At 45.9% G+C, this 12,449-nt stretch overlaps 1 protein-coding gene across 1 annotated transcript in view; it reads left to right on the top strand.

The window, feature by feature from the left end:
• The window catches only part of CDH1 (cadherin 1), an 83,444-nt gene that overhangs the window by 7,808 nt on the left and 63,187 nt on the right, over positions 1-12,449 (top strand). The gene's annotated exons all lie outside the window — the stretch shown is intronic.

Here is a 12,449-nt window from a genome sequence, read left to right as displayed (position 1 = left end):
CGACCCAGGAAGTGGCAGAGCTGGGGCTCCAGTCCTGCACTTGAATCTTATAAGACTTGTGCCCTCATTGTGACCCTCATCTGCCTTGTTGCCAAACTGCATCTCCAGTGGAAGCTGAGTCCCCTGAGGGAAAGGAATTCCCGCCTTCTCCTTGGAAAAGATGTCTTTATACCTTTTGTGTCTCACTGATTTTAACTGTGATGCTGGAATTCATCCTCTTTTGCTTTTGAAGGGCCTCTTTTGTCTTATATGGGTGGGTAACTTCCAGCCTGTTTGCCTGTTACCTTCACTTCCAAATAAATGCTAGCTGAACCACACTTCTTTCTTTCTTTCTTTCTTTCTTTCTTTCTTTCTTTCTTTCTTTCTTTCTTTCTTTCTTTCTTTCTTTTCTTTCTTTCTTTCATCTGTGAGAGACAGAGTGTGAGCAGGGAAGGAGCAGAGAGAGAGGGAGACACAGAATCTGAAGCAGGATCCAGGCTCTGAGCTGTTAGCACAGAGCCCGATGCGGTGCTCGAACCCACGAACGATGAGATCATGACCTGAGCTAAAGTCAGACCCTTAACTGAGCCACCCAGGCATCCATGAACCTCACTTCTTTTACTCTCTGTCTTCAACTTTCTGGGTCCCTGAAAATGCAATTCTATTGGCATTGAGAATTAGAGCTTGGGAGGGAAACTGTAGTATAATGAGGTTCCAACTGGGACTTAAAAAAAATATTTTTTTAATGTTTATTTTTGAGAGAGAGAGAAACAGAATGTGATTGGGAGAGGGGCAGAGAGAGAGGGAGACACAATCTGAAGCAGGCTCCAGGCTCTGAGCTGTCAGCACAGAGCCCGATGTGGGGCTCGAATCCACTAATCCCAAGATCACAACATGAGCTGAAGTCAGAATGCTTAACCAACTGAGCCACCCAAGTGTTCCCTCCCCCACCAAACTGGGACTTTTTCAAGGTGCGGGAGAGATCTGGGCCTGGATCCCTGTGAGCTCAGGCATTACTGCTGAAATCTAATGGGGCCTGTCTGGAAAGGTTGAACCTGTTCACCATGAGCAAAATCATAAACGGTGGCCAGCACAGGCCCCCGTGGGATAATTGGCCAAGGCCTAGATAATAATTAGTGGGCCTTGTAATTAGGAAAACGTGTAACAAGCTGAAATCCTTTCAGATTTATGGTACCTGGGCAAGTTGAAGGCTACGGAGAACACCTGTTTCTGTGGTTTGGCATTCAGACACACTTCTACACCTTCTCTGTTCCCAGGAGAGTTCTCCTGAAGGCTGTTGTAGAGCATCTTAGGTCATTCTCCTCTACCCCTACCCCAGCAGTCTTTTCTCCATCCAGCAGCCACCAGTGGTGGTTTTTAAAATTTGAGGAGTTCCTGGGTAGCTCTGTCAGTTACGTGTTCAACTCTTGATCTCAGCTCAGGTCTTGATCTCAGGATTATGAGTTCAAGCCCTTTGTTGGGCTCTGTGCTGGGCATGAAGCCTACTGAAAGGAAGAAAGAAAGAAAATTTAAGTTAATACAAATAGTGAATAGTGTATTGCATGCCTGAAATCAATAAAATGTCTGTCAAATATACTTAAGAAAAATTAACTTAAAAATCAGAGTTGGCCAGTGGTTCCTCATTTCACAGAGAATGTAAGTCAAAGTCCTTTCTATGACATGTAAGGCCTCCGTGATCTGCCCCCCACCCCCAAACACTTCCCCTACCCCTTACTTCTTGCTATCAATTCTTCCTGACTCTACCTAGAAACACACCAGACACACTTGTACCCCTGGGCCTTTGCACTGGCTATTGCTGCTGTCAATAATACTTTTCTGATATCTGCATGGCTCACTCACTTACTTTATTTTTAAGTAAGTTGTATGCCTAACGTAGGGCTTGAACTCACGACCCTAAGATTAAGAGTCACATACTCTACTGATTGAGCTATCCAGGTGTCTCTCATGGCTCACTCATTTAGGTCCATGTTTTTGCTTACATGTCACCCTCTCAGTGAACCCTTTCTTGAGCCCCTATTTAAGATAGTTACTCCTTCTTGCACTCCCCTTCCTTTTTTGCCTTATTTTCCTCTGTAGCACTTTCACCATCTAGCATGCTATGTATTCCACTTATTTCTCCTGTCCATTTTCTTAAAAAAAATTTTTTTTTAATGTTTATTAGTTTTTAGGGAAAGACAGAATATTAGTGGGGGGGGGGGGGCAGAGAGAGAGGGAGACACAGAATCTGAAGCAGGCTGCAGGCTCCAAGCTGTCAGCACAGAGCTTGACATGGGGCTTGAACTCACCAACTGTGAGATCATGACCTGAGCTGAAGGTGGACACTTAACCAACTGAGCCACCCAGGAGGCCAGGAAATTTCATCTTGTATATTTTACTGGCTGTATTGTGTCTAGAGCAGTGCCTGGCATATAATAGGTGCTTAACAGGTATTTGTTGAATGAATAAATGAGGTTTCAGAGTGTGTGTGTGTGTGTGTGTGTGTGTGTGTATGTATAGACCTATATATTTTTTGTGTTTAGGAGATATTCCAGGGTGGTTTTTGTATTTAAGAAAAGCTAGAACTTTGTCAGTGTGAGCCATAGAAGGACATGAGGAGGAGAGGACGTTCACAGGGCATGTGTCTCAGCTTGGCCCTCTCCAGCTTCTCGGAGCCCTGCACACCTCTGGTGTAACCTTACCTAATTGTCTTGTCACAAAACAGCTTGCAGTCTAGAGTCTAAAGGTCAGAGGAGCCATTTCTGCCCACACTTCTTGGTGTAAGGAAGCACCAGATGAAAATCTAAACAGATACCTGAGCCAGCCAGGGCCATCTGTTGGGTTTCCTATTGTCTGGGTAATACCTTCCTTGAGCAAGACTCCCAGACGCACCCAACACCTTCCTGGGTATCTGCAGCATCCTTCAAGGCCATTAATTGTTCAAGACCTGGTATCCATTCTTCCAGATGTTGGCAATGCACAGAAGCCTGGAAGGAATTTGCTGTGAGGTGCAAAAAACTCCCAAGACAAAAATTTAAAGCCGACTTAATTAGCAGCTCATGGCCAAGAGAGAAATCTCACAACTCCAAAGTCCATCTGATTGATGAGTATTGAGAAGGTACTATATGGCAATTTATGTAAGATACATTACCCTGCCTTCAGGAAGGTAACTACCTAATGGGCAAAGTTGCCAGATTTAGCAAATAAAAATACAGACACTTATTTATATTTGAATTTCAGATACACAGTGATTAATTTTTTATTAGTATGTCCCATGCAATAGTTGAGACATACTTACCAAAAAATCATTATTGGAGCACCTAGGTGGCTCACTAGGTCAGTTAAGTGACCGACTCTTGATTTCGGCTCAGGTCACGATCTCCTGGATCTCACCTGGCCACGAGTTTGGCTCTGCACTGTCAGCATGGAGCTCGCTTGGGATTCTCTTTCTCTCTCTATGCCCTTCCACCACTTGCACGCACACGCATGCTCTCTGTCTCTCAGAATCATTATTGTTTCAACCTGCATTCCCGTAAACAGCATTGCTTCCATATGCTGTCTCTCCCCTTCAGACCTCACAACAACCAGTGAGAAGTGACTGTCGTGGCTCTGAGAGGCTGTAAGATAGTGCAGCTCATGCCGACAGGAAACTGGAGAACCTGGAGGTATGTTCTGGTGGCTTTTGGACTCCAGAGCACAGCAAAGCCCGTGCCCCTCACGGCAGGAAAAGACAGCCAACCAGATGGTCTGCCATTGACCAAGTGAAGGGGATGGGTAACTCCTGCTCTCAAGGTTTCAGGGGGAGGGAAATCCTTCTAGATGAGCATCCTCTGTCTGATCACTGAACACATTTGTGTGGACCACCTGCCAACACGAGTACTGTGTTTTCTAGGCACCGAGGCTATAACGGGACAAAACAGACAAAAATCCTTGCCCCCTTGCCCCTTCCCTTCTAATCAGAGGGGGCGGGAGAAGGCAACGTGGTGATCTGCGGAAGGAGAAAAATACAGCAGAAAAGGGGATAGAAAGAACTGTGTGTGGTGGAGTGGAGGCATTTGGGGGAATCATCACTAAGAACCGTATTTACTTAAAGACCTGAGGAGGTGAGGTGCTCAATAGATGTTAGAATTGGACTGTCTTTGAGGGGATTGGACTTTCCACATTCTTTTAAGCCCAAATTGGTGCCATTTAAAGACTATTCTCTTAAAAATAAAATAGAGATTATTCTCTTTATAAGGTACAAACTCCCAATTATTAAGACACGGGATACACCGTATAGCATAGGGAATACAGTTAACAGTAGCGAACAACTTTATGTGGTGGCAGATGGTAGCTGGATTTATCTGGTGATCTCTTTGTAATGTGTATAAACGTGGATCACTATGTTGTACACCTGAAATTAATACATTGTAGGCTGGCTACACCTCAGAGGAGGAAAAAAGGCTATTCTTTGGGCAGGTATTTTTTTTTTAGAGGAATGATCCTGAGAGCTAATGTCTCCTTTAAAAGGTATCAGATTCAAACCAGGATCTAATGTGCTTTCCAAGCCACCCGCCCCTTGGCGTGTTGCCCAAGAGGCATGTGGCTTTAAGTCTGGTTTTCTTAACCTCCTCACGGAGGAGGGATGGGATTGTCCTGTAAGCATCATGATTCTTGGGCATATTTGGGTGTGTTGGGGGGTGGGGGGTTGAGTTACATGTATCCTGGTGTCCCAGGACCTCTTTGGTCAGAATGAAGTATGAGGACTTTCAAAGACTGCAAACTTCCTCCTCCTCAAATTCTTCATCACAGTTGTGTGGGAGTGTTTGAAAAGGGAACAAGATGACCAAGTTGTTTGTGGGAAAAGTTGTGCCTTTTTTGTAGGAAACGTCATCCCTTGAGTCAGCCATGGGACAATAGCCTGAGCTTTTATTGACAGGTGGGGTGGAGCGCTGAATCACCAGCTGAGAGGCCTCCCCTGGTGAGGTTATCAGGATCAGGTTGAATCCACTCTGACCTCATATGCACAGTAACAGGTACTTTAGGTGACTGCTCTTAGTCATAAGTCCCAGGATACTGGCCCTAAGATCTCTTTCCTCTTCGCCAGAAGCCTGGAGTTTGCAGAAATGACAGGGCTCAGCAGCTGCTTGGTGGAGTTCACGTGGCCGATTTCATTAGCACCTCTGCTCCTGGGCTTATAATGACTAAACTTTCTGGAGAAATTAGAATTTGTGGGTGTACTTCCTGTACCTTCTGATTTAAGTCTGTGTCGGTAAAGAAATGCTCTTGTATGCCTTGCAGATGGATGTTTCAGAGCTTGTCATTGAAATCTTTGAATTGGAAACATTTCATGTAAATTGTGCTGATTTTTCTTGGGACTTTAGTTGTAATTTCTCTCTCTCTTTTTTTCCTTCCTCCTTTCTGCTAATCCTCTCACCCAAACCATGGGAGTACTTAAAAACTTCGGGAATGAAATACCTGGGAGGTGGTTCAGCTCAGGAAACTTTACCAGGTGTGAGGTTGCACTCCCAATTTCAACAGATTTGATGTCAACGTTGTGCCTTTAATCTTTAGCGCTTATCTATTTCTTTTTTATCCTGTAAAGTGAAGGAAAGAGTCTCCTTGAGCTCCCTCAGAGAGTAAAGATGAATTGGGGAGGGCAGTAGGAGGAGCAGAATTGTCTGGGTTCAAATTCCGACTCTTACTTGCCATGTGACCTTGGGCAATTTACTTAACCTTTCTGTGCCTAGTCCTCTCCCCTTTAAAAAGGGGATAAATTGTAGTTCCTGCCTTACAGGGTTGAGAGAGGATTCAGTGAGTTAGCATGTCTAAAGTGATTTCAGTGCCTGGCACATAACAAACGCTTTTAAGTATTGAGGTGGTTTTTTGTTTGTTTGTTTTGTTTTTAATTTTTTTCAATGTTTATTTATTTCTGAGAGACAGAGACAGAGCATGAACAGGGGAGGGGCAGAGAGAGAGGGAGACACAGAATCCAAAGCAGGCTCCAGGCTCTGAGCTGTTGGTACAGAGCCCAATGTGGGGCTTGAATCCATGAACTGTGAGATCATGACCTGAGCCAAAGTCGGAGGCTTAACTTTACCCAGGTGCCCCTTAAGTATTGAGTTTTTATTATGAGATGTTTCTGCTTTAGATTTGTGTCAAGGGGGTGAAAAAAATGGTTAAATATTAGAGACCAAAGGAGCCAGAGAGGAGGATTACGGATGAGGAAGGGCTCCATCCCCTGTGTCTTTGCTCCTGACCTCCCCAAATCTAAGATGCGCTCTACCCAACACCCATTCAAGTTCACGTTGTTTGTCCATATGTCAACCACGGCCAACCAGGTACACTGTCATGAAGCCACTTTATGCTAATTTGTAGTCAAACCTATCAGTTCAACAATCCTATGAACCTGACAGTAATATTGTCTCCATTTTACAGAGGAAGAAACAGACCCAGAGTTAGTGACTTGTCCAAGGCCACAGAGCTAGGAAATGGCAGTGATTTGAACCCTGGGCTGCTAAACCAAAGCTTATGCCACCACCTCCATGTGCTACCTTTACCTGGCTGGTGCTGTTCTGTGAACTCCAACTGCTCAGGTCCCTTTCAACCTGCTGTTACTATTTAATATAATTCCCCAGTGTTTCTTGAATTAAGTGTGTTTAGATACTTATTGCCGCCCCCCACCCAGCGTTAACATGAAGATAGCATATTATATATACATTGTTCTGTACTTTGTTTTCTTTACTTGATATTTCTTAAAGATTGTCCTCATTTTTTTTTTTTTAAGTTTATTTATTTTGAAAGTGGGAGAGAAAATCCCAAGCAGCCTCCAGGCTTGTCAGCAGGAGGCCCGAGGTAGAGCTCAAACCCATGACACTTAACTGATTGAACCACCGAGGCGCACCTGTCTTCTCTTGATGGCTATTGACTGTTTCTGGTCTTTTACAAGTAATGTCAAGAGCCTTCCATTTATTTATTTGTTTGTAACCTCTATGCCCAATGTGGAGCTCAAACTCATGACTCTGAGATCAAGAGTAGCATGCTCTACTGGCTGAGCCAGCCAGGCACCCCTCTTAAGAGCATTCTAGATGCTGTGTGCAGGATGCTTGTGATATGGAGGTATTTGTGGCCCCTGGGATGGTCATGGATCATAGGAGACAGATTCCTCCCCATGCCAGTCCTGTCATGGGAGAAGTACTGGGTTTTCAGGATTTCCTGATGATGCATGAAATAGGGTTGTTCTTAGTATTGAGCCAAGGGCAGATTCTCTCATCGAAACTGAGGACTTTAGTCTTGCCAGGGGTTCTTGCCCAGTCTCCCACGGTGCCTATCAGTAGTTCAGTAATACTGTTTTTACCCCGTGCCCAGGATCGTTAAGCCTCCCTGAATGGGAAGTTTTATGGATGACTAACTACCATGGTCTCTACTGCTGGCCTTTTGAGAAAGCGGAGAACCAATTAATCTGCTTTGAAATACTTGTAAAGGCTATCCTCCAGTGGCCCCATGGAGAATGGGCTGAACGGCAATGGGGCAGAAATGCAGCCAGGAGGGAGACTTCTGAGATTGGTTTGAAGCACTGGAAACATATGTTCTATGTTCTGTGTACTGATAGCTCCTTTTCCAGTTGTGTCCCTGAAAACATCTGTGGTTAACCCCAGCATCACCCTGCATCTGTAGCCCTGTTCCAGACCGTGAACTGCAAGGTCTCCGTAGCCCTCAGACCCTCCCTCCAGAGAAAGATTCAGAATTGTTCAATATTAAATACAAAGAGCATGTTTTTAAAAAATCTGTTCTTTGGGAGCAAAATTAGAAGGGGCCTTAAGAATGACTTCGTTTTTCTTTTTTTTTTAATTTTTAAGTAATCTCTATACCCGACATGGGGCTCAAACTCACAACCCCAAGATCAAGAGTTGCATACTCTACAAACTGAGCAGCCAGGTACCCCAAGAATCATCTAGTTTCTGTGGTGCCTGGGTGGCTCAGTTGGTTGTCTGGCTCTTGTGAGATCAAGCCCCACTTAGGGCTCCACACTGAGTGTGGAGCCTACTTGGGAGTCTCTCCCTCTCTCTGCTGCTCCCCTGCTCCTGCTCTCTCCCTCTCTCAAAATAAATCTGGTTTCTTAGTTTATACATGAATTGGCTCATTCACTGAGGTTAGGTGAGTGGGCCAGAGTCACACAACTGGTAGATGTTAGAATAAGAATATTGTTAGGGGCGCCTGGGTGGCTCAGTTGGTTAAGTGTCCGACTTCGGCTCAGGTCATGATCTCGCGGTCTGTGAATTCGAGCCCCGCGTCGGGCTCTGTGCAGACCGCTCAGAGCCTGGAGCCTGTTTCGGATTCTGTGTCTCCCTCTCTCTCTGACCTTCTCCCATTCATGCTCTGTCTCTCTCTGTCTCAAAAATAAACGTTAAAAAAAAATTTTTTTTAAAAAAGAATATTGTTAAACTGCACCATAATAATCATTGCACCCGTTTATTGATTGAGTACTCAACTGTTCATATAGGATCTCATTTTTTAATTCTGGCACTAACCTTTGAGGTAGTATGACAGTTCAATTTTCAGAATAAGATGGAAGCTTCTAGAGGTTATTGACCAACCCAGGATCCCACACCTAGAGGCACATCTCTCTGCCTCACCTGGTTTTTTACCATCCCTGTGCTCAGCACCTCCATTTCTGGGAATATCTGTATTCCAGATTCTTCACTTTGGCTTAGAAAGGAGGCTTAAGGTCCACCCAATACAGCCTTCAAAGTCCTTGACCAGTTTTGGCCCTTGGGGTAAATGGGGCTTCAAGATGGCCTGCCCCTTTGAAAACCCAGAATGAAAGGGATGGTACTGGTGCCCTTGAGCTCCACCCCCCCTTCTTTTTTTATTTTTTAAAAAGTTTATTTATTTTGAGACAGTGAGCAGGGGAGGGGGAGAGAGAGAATCCCAAGCAGGCTCTGAGCCCTCAGCACAGAGCCCCATGGAGGGCTCCAACCCACGAACCATGAGATCATGACCTGAGCTGAAACCAAGAGTGGGACACTAAACCAACTGAACCACCCAGGTACCCCTCATTATTAGTATTAAAAATTTTTTTTTTGTTTTTGTCAGAGAGCTCACGCATACTTGTGGGGGGTAGGAGCAGAGAGAGAGAGAGAGAGAGAGAGAGAGAGAGAGAGAGAGTCTTAAGCATGCTCTATGCTCAGCACAGAGCCCAAAGTGTGGCTTGATCCCGCAACCCTGGGATCATGACCCGAGCCAAAATCTAGAGTTGGACGCTTGACTGACTCAGCTGTCCAGGCGCCCCCAAGCTCCTTTTAAATCTGAATGGTGAAGTGTGGCAAGAGACAAAAGTTTGCAAGCCGCCATTTCAGAGCTTCATAGTCTCCTTTAATTATTATATTTTTCTTTTCTAAACTAACACTTAAAGTTTGTTCTTAATCACTTGGGGGTGGAGGTTTTAAACTATTTAACTGTGTGAATGCCTCAGCTTACTTGATCTCCCTCACAAGCAGGATCAGAGGGAACATACTTTGTTTTTAAAAAAATTTAATAGTAGTAGTGGATTAGGATTATTTAAAAAAAATTTTTTTTTATCTTTATTCATTTTTGAAAGACAGAGAGAGACAGAGCACCAGCAGGGGTAGGGTGGAGAGAGAGGGGGACACAGAATCTGAAGCAGGCCCCAGGCTCTGAGCTGTCAGCACACAGCCCGATGCGTGCGGGACTCAGACTCACAAACCGTGAGATCATGACCTGAGCCGAAGTCGGTCACTCAACCGACTGAGCCACCCGGGCGCCCCGGATTAGGGTTATTTTTTAAGTGGGGGACTGGTCTTAATCCTCTGAAGATTGACACTGACATGTTTACAGATGGAAGGAGGTGCCTGGGATGGGTAGGGAGACGGGTTGTGATTTCATCGATGAAATCACAAGTTCGATATTGTCGGTACTGCGTGATGGATATGTGGGGCTCATTACACAGTTTCCTCTACTTTTGGACATGTTTGATATTCTCCATTATAAAGCTTAAATTCTACAAAGAGAACCCGAATATAATAGAAAGTTTAAACATCCTCCAAAATTCTCTCCCCTTCTCAGGTGGCTGCTGTTAACGGTTTGGTACATATCCTCCCAGACTTTTTTCTAAGCATTTTTAGAACATATGTGTCCATATTTGTGGTTTTCTTTTGCTAAATTGGAGTTTTCTGTAAATGGAAGTATGAATTGTTCTGCAAAATGTAACCATCTCCTGCCCCTCCTTTATAATATGTCCTGGGCAGTTTTGCACATCAGTGGTTGAACTTTTCCCCCTCATTCTCTTTAAGCTGAGGAAGGTGTTTTTAATATCCTAGAAGCTGATTGAGTTCCCCTCAGTACAGTGTTTGAGTGCCTACTGTGTGCTCTGTGTCAGTCACAAAGTTTCTCCTGTCTTGTGGGGTTTGGCGACGGGTCGGAGCTTTGGAAAACGCTGAGATGCCAGGTTTTCAGACAATGGGCGCATTCAGAATCCAGGTGGGGTAAGACCTGTGTGGGCTGGAGCAGCTGGAGAAGCTTCTTCCAGGGGGAGTCAGGTGGAGCTTGGCCTGCGGTATTGGGTAGCATGTGAGCAGGAAGGTGGGGAGGAGTCTGTTGTTGGCTGAGAGGAGGATGCCATTAGCCAGTGGGTGTGGAGGAGACCACCCGTGGGGATTCTGGGGGTAGGAACATGACAAAGGGGATGTTTGGGTGGTTTCTCAGGAAGCTGAAGTGAAACTGAGCTCCCAGCTCCGGAGTCACAGCAGGACGGTGTGGGGCTAAGAGGAAAGTCCCTCTTAGCCCCAGCTGGCCTCTGGGGCTGATGGGGCCTAACAGGACCATAGAAGGACAGTAATGTGGCTGCTGCTGGCTGACCGGGTGGGGCCCTGTTGGCAGAGACCAGGGCAAGCTGGGAGAACAGGAGCAGCAGGTTGCCTGCCCTGGGGCTAGTGGGCTGAGTCAGTCCCAGGCTCTGCTGGAGTAATCTGGAATGGGCCATAGCATGAACCACAGGCCCTCAGAGGCGGGCATGGTCTGGCCTGGGGCATCATATCTAGGGCATTCACCCAGCTGTCCCACAGCCACCTGAATGCTTATCTAAAATCCGTCTGTCCCCTGCCTTGCTTCCAGGTGCCCATCTCAGCAAATGGCACCACCCATCCTATCTATTCATTTGTTCATTACTCATTCATTCATTTGTTCATTCATTTGGTAAATAGTGATTAAGAGCTATTCTGTGTCAAGCACTGTTCTAGGACTGGGATACAGCAGAAAACCAGACATGTACACCTCACCCAGGTGGAGTTTGTGTTCTAGTATGTTGATGGGAACAGGCTGTAAACACAATAAACACGTAAAACATTTAGGGGCTTGGGATGGTGACAAATGTTGAGGAAAGGTGAATCTGAGCGAAGAATTGCTGGGAAGCAGTGGGTTGGTTTGAGAAGGCCTCACTGAAGAAGGTCATTTAAGCATAGATCCAAGAGAGGTGATGGAATAGGCTATGTGGGAGGGTGTTCTAGACTAAGGGAACAGCAGGGCAGAGGGCTTGAGGTGGAATGGAAGAGCAAGAAGGCCAATGTGCATGGATTTGAGTGACCAAAGTGGAGGGGGCGATAGAGGGGCAGAGGGGGATGACCCAGGGTCAAGGGCCTTGTAAGGACTTTGTCTTTAACTCCTGGCTCCTCTCTCCCGTTGACTTCACAATTTCTTTTTTATAAAGTAGGCTCCATGCCTAATGTGGGGCTGGAACTCAGAGCCCTGAGGTCAAAAGTTGCATCCTCTACTGACTAAGCCAGCCAGGTGCCCCTTCTTTCCCTGCTTTAGTCCAGATTCCACCCCTGCCCCCCCACACCAGTTCTTGTCTCTTTGCCTTATCTCTTCCCTTCTCCATTCTAGGCAGTGGAAGATTCATAAGTACTTGTTTGACGAGAAAGGCTCTTCAATGGGCGAGTATCATGCTGGTGGTTAAGAGCTTGGGTCCTGGCCCCTGATTGCTCAAGTTTAAGACCCTGGTCCAGAGTAAGGCCCATGCATTCACATTTCTGATGCTGCTGGTGGTCCATCCCCAGGGTAGCCAGACCCTATACCCTCCACCAGCAGCACTTCCTGTGCTTTCTGCCAGGCTAACTCATCTCTCAGGGCTAGCTCAGTTGGTGCTTCTTCCAGGAAGGCTTCCTGACCTTCTGCTCTCAAGGCCTTGGTCAGGACATCTACCCTCCAGCCCCTTCTCAGGTTTGGGATCCCCTGAATTCTCTCTTCCCAGCAGGTCGGGTGCCTGTGAAGGTCCCCGGCACAGCACCTAAAATGTAGTTGGCACTCAATTGAGTAGTGTTTGAGGAGAGGCTATTCACTGGGGAGAATTAGGCTATGGGTCTAGGGTCCCTGGAGCTTGGGGTGACCTGTTTCCATCTGTTGAGGGCTTAGGGGGAAGTGTATTATAATGTAGAGGAGAAAGTCAGATTCCTAGACCTCTTATTTTTTTAGTCACA

Source organism: Puma concolor, chromosome E2 (assembly GCF_028749965.1).
Source record: "Puma concolor isolate L17-30 chromosome E2, mPumCon1.1.hap2, whole genome shotgun sequence".
NCBI classification, from domain to species: domain Eukaryota; kingdom Metazoa; phylum Chordata; class Mammalia; order Carnivora; family Felidae; genus Puma; species Puma concolor.
Note: the sequence above shows the minus strand (reverse complement) of the source record. Positions and strands in the feature narration are given on the sequence as shown.